Source organism: Balaenoptera borealis, assembly GCF_965194805.1.
Source record: "Balaenoptera borealis genome assembly, chromosome: 15".
Lineage (NCBI taxonomy): Eukaryota > Metazoa > Chordata > Mammalia > Artiodactyla > Balaenopteridae > Balaenoptera > Balaenoptera borealis.
Genome location: NC_138871.1, coordinates 22,665,464 through 22,674,931, shown reverse-complemented (window position 1 = coordinate 22,674,931; position 9,468 = coordinate 22,665,464).

Genomic DNA, 9,468 nt, shown 5'->3' with positions numbered 1-9,468 from the left:
CTTCAGTTCTTTTCATTTATTTCTGATCTGATAATTATGATTTCTTTCCTTCTGCTAACTTTGGGGATTTTTGGTTCTCTTTCTTTAATTGCTTTAGGTGTACAGTTAGCTTCTTTATTTGAGATGTTTCTTGTTTCTTGAGGTAGGATTGTATTGCTATAAACTTCCCTCTTAGAACTGCTTTTGCTGCATCCCGTAGGTTTTGGGTCATCATGTTTTCATTGTCATTTGTTTCTAGGTATATTTTGATGTCCTTTTTGATTTCTACAGTGATCTCTTGGTTATTTAGTAGTGCATTGCTTAGCCTCCATATGTTTATATTTTTTACAGTTTTTTTTTTTCCTGTAATTGATATCTAGTCTCATAGCTTTGTGGTTGGAAAAGACACTTGATACAATTTCAATTTTCTTAAACTTAACAAGGCTTGCTTTGTGACCCAAGATATGATCTATCTTGGAGAAAGTTCCATGAGAACTTGAGAAGAAAGTGTATTCTCTTGTTTTTGGATTGAATGTCTTATAAATATTAATTCAGTCCATCTTGTTTAATGTATCATTTAAAGCTTGTGTTTCCTCACTTATTTTCATTTTAGATGATCTGTCCTTTCATGAAACTGGAGAGTTACAATCCCCTATCCTTACTGTGTTACTGTCGATTTCCCCTTTTATAGCAGTTGCCTTATGTATTGAGGTGCTCCTAGGTTGGGTGCATAAATATTTACAATTGTTATATCTTCTTTTTGGATTGATCCCTTGATCATTATGTAGTGTCCTTCTTTGTCTATTCTAATAGTCTTTATTTTAAAGTCTATTTTGTCTGATATGAGAATTGCTACTCCAGCTTTCTTTTGATTTCCATTTGCATGGAATATCTTTTTCCATCCCCCCACTTTCAGTCTGTATGTGTTTCTAGGTCTGAAGTGGGTCTCTTGTAGACAGCATATATATGGGTCTTGTTTTTGTATCCATTCAGCCCGTCTATGTCATTTGGTTGTGGCATTTAATCCATTCACATTTAAGGTAGTTATCGATATGTATGTTCCTATTACCATTTTCTTAATTGTTTTAAGTTTGTTATTGTAGGTCTTTTCTTTCTCTTGTGTTTCCTGCCTAGTGAAGTTCCTTTAGCATTTTTTGTAAAGCTGGTTTAGTGGTGCTGAATTCTCTTAGCTTTTGCTTGTCTGTAAAACTTTTGATTTCTCCATGAAAGCTGGATGAGATCCTTGCTGGGTAATCTTGGTTGTAGGTTTTTCCCTTTCATCATTTTAAAGATGTCCTGCCACTTCCTTCTAGCTTTCAGAGTTTCTGCTGAAATATCAGCTGTTGACCTTATGTGGTTTCCCTTGTATGTTATTTGTTGTTTTTCCCTTGTTGCTTTTAAAATTTTTTCTTTGTATTTAATTATTGATAGTTTGATTATTATGTGTCTTTGCGTGTTTCTCCTTGGATTTATCCTGTATGGGACTCTCTGAACTTCCTGGACTTGGTTGACTATTCCCTTTCCCATATTAGGGAAGTTTTCAACTATAAACTCTTCAAATATTTTCTCAGTCCCTTTCTTTTTCTCTTCTTCTCTGGGACCCTTATAATTTGTATGTTGGTGCATTTAATATTGTCCCAGAGGGCTCTGCACTGTTCAATTCTTTTCATTCTTTTCTCTTTAATCTGCTCTCATTAGTTATTTCCGCTTTTTTATCTTCCAGGTCACTTATGCCTTCTTCTGCCTTCAGTTATTCTGCTATTGATTCCTTCTAGAGGATTTTTAATTTCATTTATTGTGTTGTTCATCATTGTTTGTTTGCTGTTTAGTTCTTCTAGGTCCTTGTTATACATTTCTTGTATTTTCTCCATTCTAGTTCCAAGATTTTTGGACCAACTTTACTATCATTACTCTGAATTCTTTTTCAGGTAGACTGCCTATTTCCTTTTCATTTTTATGGTCTGGTATGTTTTTAACTTGCTCCTTCACCTGCTGTGTGTTTCTCTGTCTTCTCCTTTTGCTTAACTTACTCTGTTTGGGGTTTCCTTTTCGCAGGCTGCAGGTTCGTAGTTCCCATTTTTTTTGATGTCTGCCCTCAGTGGCTAATGTTGGTTCAGTGTGTTTTGTAGGCTTCCTGGTGGAGGGTACTGATGCCTGTGTTTTGGTGTATCAGGCTGGATCTTTTCTTCTGGTGGGAAGGACCACGTCCGGTTGTGTTTTGGGGTGCCTGTGAACTTATGATTTTAGGTAGCCTCTCTGCTAATGGGTGGAGTTGCGTTCCTGTTCTTCCTGTTTGTTTGGCATAAGGTGTCCAGCAGTGTAGCTTGCTGGTCGTTGAGTGGAGTTCTGTCTTAGCATTGAGATGGAGATCTTTGGGAGCACTTTCACTGTTTAATATTATGTGGAGCTGGGAGGTGTCTGGTGGACCAATATCCCGAACTCAGCTCTCCCACCTCAGAGGCACAGGTTTGACACCCGGACACAGCACAAAGACCCTGTCAGCCACATGTCTCAGAGGAAAAGGGAGAAAAATAGAAAAAAAGAAAGAAAGAAATGAAATGTTATTAAAATAAAAAAAAATTTTAATTATTAAAAATAAAAATACTAAAACACAATAAGAAGAAAAAAGAAAGAAAGAGAGAAAGAAGAGAGCCACCAAACCAAAAAGCAAATACACGAATGATAGCAAGCACTAAAAACTATAATTAAAAAAAAAAAAAAAGACAGACAGAGCCCTAGGACAAATGGTAAAAGCAAAGCTTTACAGACAAAATCACCCAAAGATACATATAAACAGGACAGGGTTAAAGTAGCAGCTGATTAGGGGGCTCTGTCTCACTCAGGCTGGAGGGAGGGAGGGGTACGGAATTAGGGGTGAGCCTGCAGTGGCAGAGGCCTGTATGACATTGTAACAGCCTGATTCACACCTTGTGTTCTCCCAGGGAAGTTGTTCCTGGATCGCAGGACCCTGGCAGTGGTGGGCTGCACAGGATCCCAGGAGGGGAGGTGTGGATAGTGACCTGTGCTTGCACACAGGCTTGTTGGTGGCTCCAGCAGCAGTGTTAGCGTTTCATGCCCGTCTCTGGTGTCCGTGCTGATAGCCGTGGCTTATGCCTGTCTCTGGAGCTTGTTTAGGTGGTGTTCTGAATCCCCTTTCCTTGTGCACCTTGAAACAATTGTCTCTTGCCTGTTAGGCAGGTCCAGACATTTTCCCAGACTCCATCTTGGTTAGCTGTGGTGCCCTAACCCCCTTCAGGCTGTGTTCACACAGCCAACCCCAGTCCTCTCTCTGGGATCTGATTTCTGAAGCCTGAGCCTCAGCTCCCAGCCCCCACCTGCCCCAGTGGGTGAGCAGAAAATCTTCTTAGGCTGGTGAGTGCTAGTCGGCACTGACCTTCTGTGCGGGCATCTCTCTACTTTGCCCTCCTCTCTCCTGCTGTTGTGCTCTCCTCCATGGCTCTGAAGCTACCTCCTATCCAAACCCCATCTCTAAAAGTGAAGTGGCTTCCTAGTGTGTGGGAACTTTTCCTCTTTCACAGCTCTCTCCCAGAGGTGCAGGTCCCGTCCATATTCTTTTCTTTCTCTTTTTCCTTTTTTCTTTTGCCCTACCCAGGTATGTTGGGGAGTTTATTGCCTTTTGGGAAGTCTGAGGTCTTCTGCCAACGTTCAGTAGGTGTTGTGTAGGAGTTGTTCCATATGTAGATGTATTTCTGATGTATTTGTGGGGAAGAAGGTGTTCTTCACGTGTTACTTCTCCACCATCTTGAAGGTCTCCCCTCAATGGGCATTTTAAACAAGGCCAAATATCCTACAAATCTTTTGCACTATGATGGTAGAGTTGAGTAGTTTAAAAAGTGACTCACAAAGCCTAAACTATCTACTATCTGGCCCTTCACGTACAATGTTTATTGATTTCTGGTTTAGTGTATTCCTCAAGAAAGGCTGATGGATGTAGAATTCTCTCAGTTCTTGTAATTTGAAAACTAGCCTTGATATTTAAAGACAACTTACCTGGATATAAAAATCTTTGGATCACATTTCCCATTTTATTTTTTTAAAGAGACGTTGCTCCTTTTTTGTGCAATTTGAGGTTTTGAAAATAAATGTGCTAGTCCAATTTTTTTTTTTTTTTTTAATCATTGTCAACTATTTGGTCTTCTTGGTTCCAGTTCTTGAAGTGTTAATCTTTGAAAGCTGATAGTTTCACTATGATATGTCTTAGAGTGTATCATTCTTGGTAATTTTTCCAAGTACACAGTGAGTCCTTTTAATTTTGTATATTCTGTTCTTTTTCAATTTCTAGTATGTTTTCTTGGGATAGTGATTTAAATATTAGTTTTGTCCCATTTTGCTCTTTTTCTCCATAAAGCATGCCAGTAATACAGATATTATTCAGTCTTTGCCTTCCATTTTCATTACTTTCTCTGTTGATCCTTTTTTCTCCTTTCTTTATGTCATTTTTCATTCCACTGATTGCCTTCCATGCTCATTATTAAAAATTTATTTGAGTATATTCTCTCTTAGGAACTTTCTAATTCTTTGATCCTGGGAAAAGTTTGTCTTTCTTTCATCCATTTTATTCCTGAGTTCAAATAAGTCTTTTATTTATTTATTTATTTATTTATTTATTTATTTATTTATTTAATTTTTATCTATATCTTGTTTTTTTCTTTTTTAATTTCTCTTTCAAGGTCATTTTTCGTATTCTATATTATCTGTTTGAGTATATTTAATTCTGTATGAAATATAGATTACAATTTTCTCCTGTTTCATTGTTATTTTTCATGGTCTTAACTTAGTTTCCCTGATTTTCTGCAGTACTTTCTATGGTCTTCAGTTTGGTTCATTTTTTATTTATATTAAGGCGTTTAACTTAGTTCCTAATTGAAGAATGCACCTTTCTGTCATTTTAACAAAGTCCTGGTGCTTAGCAAGGCTTCTTTGTTTGTTTTTAATCTGGTAGTATGGGTTGTGATTTTATTGCAGCTTGTAGTACCCTAAATCTCCCTATTCTTCTTTCTTCAATATTTAATTACAAGGGACACTTCTTCCTTCCCTTTGGAATTTTTCTCTTTTCCAGAATTTATGGGTTCAGATTATCCCTTTAAATTCTGCTTGTCCTTTTAAATTCCTTGCTTCATTAAATAGAGACTGTCTCTTTACACCAGATATCTGGCATGTTTTATGATGTTTGTCCCTTTAAGGATTGCATACTTCCAACTTGTTTCTGCGTAGCTCATAGTCTGATATTCCTTGTTATTTATAATTTTTTAGGATTTTTATATGTAAGGTGGAGTTAATTTTTCTAGTTGTTGTTGCACCTCATTCCCAGGCCTCTTCTGTAGTTTCCCAACACTATCTCTCACAGTTTTTCTTGTTTTGCCATTAAGCTCTGTGGCAGGGTGGGAGTGGGTAGGAGAATGTGAGAACTTGGCAACTGTATTTTTTTCCTCTCTCTTTTTCCTCATATCTCTTTGGTAGTTTTGACATTTTCTGTTTGTAGGTAATGCAGAAGGTGTGGAATTGCATAAAATTTTTGCTAACGTAAGGTCATTTCATACCATTTGGGGAGATGATTTGGAGGGGTACTTTATGTCAACACTATCTACAAAGGGCAGTTTCTTAATGAACATCTTCCACCATGCATGTTTTTATATCAGAATTGGGAGTTACCGTTCATTGTCTTATATCCTCTTAAAATCACTAAAAAAATGAGAAGCTTAATTGCCCTTGCTTCAATGGCTTTTCCTAAAAGATCAGAGCCTAAACAATAACTGGGTTTTAAAATATTCCTGTGAAATGTTAATGCTGAACAGTACAAGGATATCATTGATTCATTTTACATTAAAAACAAACCTTTTCAGAATACCATTTACTTATATTTTCAAGGAGAAATAATCATAATATTATTCTTTAGAAAATTCCTCATTCACAGATGACACTTGCTCTTCTTTCTTCCTGAAAGGTAACATAAATAAAGGTGTCAAACTCACTAACAAATTTGTAGTTTAGTAATATAAAATAATAAATCATTTTATAGAAACCTTGTACTGCTCATCAAGAGGATATTCAAGAAAAGAAAAATAGTTTTTTCAGGAAGCAGATAAGAAAACATATTTTCAAACAAACACTGTTTTTAGGAGATGCGATCCCAGAGAGGACAGATTGAGGGAAAAAGGGAAATGGTGCAGGGTTGAGGAGGGTGAAGAAGCAAAATAAACACAAGGAGATGCATTATAGATTGAGTACAATTCTTAAGAAAACAGCTGATTGATAGTTCAAGTAAGACGTCTCCAATAAAGCCCTTGCTTCTCATAACAGTCAAGAGCAAGGACAAGCTACTTTTCTGTTGGCTTCTTCCTCTCTCCTGCTTTTCATTGGTACCTCTGTTTATGTTACCTGGCTCCTCCAGGTAGCCTTGGAAAAGCCAGAGATTTGGTGGTTCTAATTTCACTGGACATGTGTCCAAGACCTGTTTCTCTTGTTGCTTCTCTTCTTTTTTCAGATGAATGGTGTGGTCTGCTCACTAATGACACACTCATTCTGAGTCACACCAGCAGAAGTCAGAACTTTATGACCTTGGGAATGACATAGGCCATCACTGAGACACCTGTAGCCCAGAAGCACTGCAAGTATCCTAAACTGAGAGACCACATGAGGCTGAGCTCATCTGGAATAATGCATAATGGAGCCCTGTTTACAGAGTCTAACATAAGACCTACATTTACCAATTTGTATAAGTTGACCTAATAATAATTTATTGAAAGATTCCATATATAATATTCCTCTTTTAATACTCTATTGCTTTGGACTCTGCAATGTGTAATTGATTTTGTTTTTCAGTTAAGATATAAAATGCAATTCTTAATCAGGCATGGAGAAATTCAATGAAACAATAACTGCATTCTGTTTCCTTACAACATACTAGTTAGAAAAACACAGATAACCAAATATTGCTATTTCTTTTTTATAGACCAAGATCAAGTCTTTTAAAAATCTTTTATTACAATTTTAAAAATATATTATTTTATTTCAATGTTTAAGTAAAGAAGAATTTTACTTTTATTTTAATGATGATTTCCCTTTGAAAACCAGAACAAGATGCTGAGCAGATTGTTACTTACCTTTATAGAGCCACTGAGCGATTTTACTTAGTGTCTTCTTCAATAGGAAACACATTAACTCAATGCACATGATAATTTTAGAGCTGTTTTGTTTTCTTTTTTATTCTCATTTTCATCTTTAAACATGGTATAGACCGACCTTTCCCCCTGCATAACACAGAGTGTTATCAAAGTAAAATTGAACAGTAGTGCAGTAAAATGAATTCTATAACCATGCTTTTTTGATCCTGGATAATTTCACTCATGCAGTACTCCAAATATTGTGGAAATTAAAAGTATCCCTTTCCACAAGCCCTCAGTATTGAAACCGAAGTATGTTCTAGCCTTAAGTGGCACTGATTAGAGAATAAGAAACATATGAGATGATATAGCTTGTTTAGAAGATGAAGAAAGTAGGGGCAATTTCTTTGTAGTCTGGTGAATATAAATTTCACTGAAAATAATAATGGTATAATTCTCAGTACAAGAGATCAATAAGCTTAGAAGAGAATGAAGATCAGGAGACTTTTGAAAAATAGAAAAATGGTATAAAATCTAAGATTAAGTAGTTCAAGAAATCTGAATGGGGTGTATAGGAATAATGGTCATGAAAATAATTATTAGAAATACACTTCTGTATATATACTTTGGGGAAAAGCAGAGAGCATTGTAAATGATCATATCCTGGATGAATTTTCATGCCTAAATAAATTAAATGAATTATCTCAAGTTCCCTCAGTCCCTTCTTCATCCTATCAGTAGAGGTGGAGAAAGAAACATAAAAATGGTTAGGATCTGTACCTACAGTTTAAAGATATAACCAGCTTTCTTTTAGTGATGTCCTACCACTTTCAGGTTTCCTTCATGGAGTATATAGCAATTATGAAAGATTCTTATCTTTGCTACTAAATTTAGTTTATATGTTTCTTATCAACAACATAAATGGATAGAGAATTTACATAAGTTTACTCTCGCAAAATTAGTTTTATATGGATTGAACAGAAATCCTTTATTTCTGATGCCCTGCAAATTTCTTCTCATTATCTTGATGTGTTGTATTAGAAGCTAATGTTCACTAATCATTGCAGACATTGTAGGGTTCTCAGCAACAATTTCTGTTTTAGGTAACTCCCCTCTTTATTTCCTTTTCTAGTTTCCAGGATTGCTGTGATTAAAATCTGAAGGTGCACTTCATATTTAAATCTCTGAATTATGTGAGTAGAATAATACCCAGTGATGATTTATTAATAGTGAATCTAAGCAACATCTTTCTGCCTATTTCTGCCAATAAGAGGAAGATTTATAAGTGCAATTCTCACCTCCTTATCGACATCAAGGCTTTTCCTCTTGTACCAGAATAATTGGCAAGAAAAATCCCTCCAACCATGCTTTGACACTCTACATTCCTGAACTTTTGTTCATGTTTCCTCAAGATTTCAGCTCTGGTTTAAAAAGCATTGTTAATTTTAGAAAAAAATAAGCATCACCTAAGGAAAGAGTTTTTCAGTCAATATTGCTTCTCTTTTTAATCTGAAATAATGCTACCTTTGAAGCATCTCAACAATGTTCTCAAAGCCCTATTCAAAAGCCTCTAGTCTACTTACAGATAGAGATGTGTTTGTGCACATGCCTCTAAGCCCACCTCCCTTAACCTCTCTCAAGTTTCTCAAAGAAAAGAGCACAGAAATATAAAAAAAAAAAAATAAGAAAGAAATGCCTGCAGCATCAACTGAAACTAAAGAAAGATGACATTTATTAAAAATAAATTTTATATGTCTGCTAGACATGATGCAGACAAGAAAAATAGTGAACTTTAATCAAATTAAATAATAACTTTAGAGTAAATCTTATTGAAGAGGACTCAGAAGACTTCACCATAAAATCATGTCTTTTTCTGCCTCTAGAAAACAGACCATTTCCTGGGTGGAGAATGGGAAATGAAGGGAAAAACCTAGAACTCCCTAGCTTCTTCTCTGATGTAACTTGCTCTGTATGGCTCATCCAGCCCCAGAAATAACTCATGCCATCCAGATTCTATTTCCAAATTCTCTTCAAATCCTGAAGTCAGAATTTCTGTCTAAAGACTTTACTTAAAAAATGTAGTTGTAAATAAAGTTAGTTTTTAAGTTTTAGGGCCTGATATGACTTGCCTCTCAGATCCCTTGCCTCATTGAATATTCTTATGTCAGTCTGTTGAACTATATATTTTATGTATTTATTCCTATGGTAAGATGAGGCAAGCCATGATGAATCCAAGACAGGAGGAGAGAGATAAAAAATAAAAGAGGTCTGTTTCTAAGGTCCACAAAAACGCTAAAATAAACTGCTAATCTCCAAAAAATACCAAATGGAGAAATATAACCAATTCTATTTTATCACACCAGGC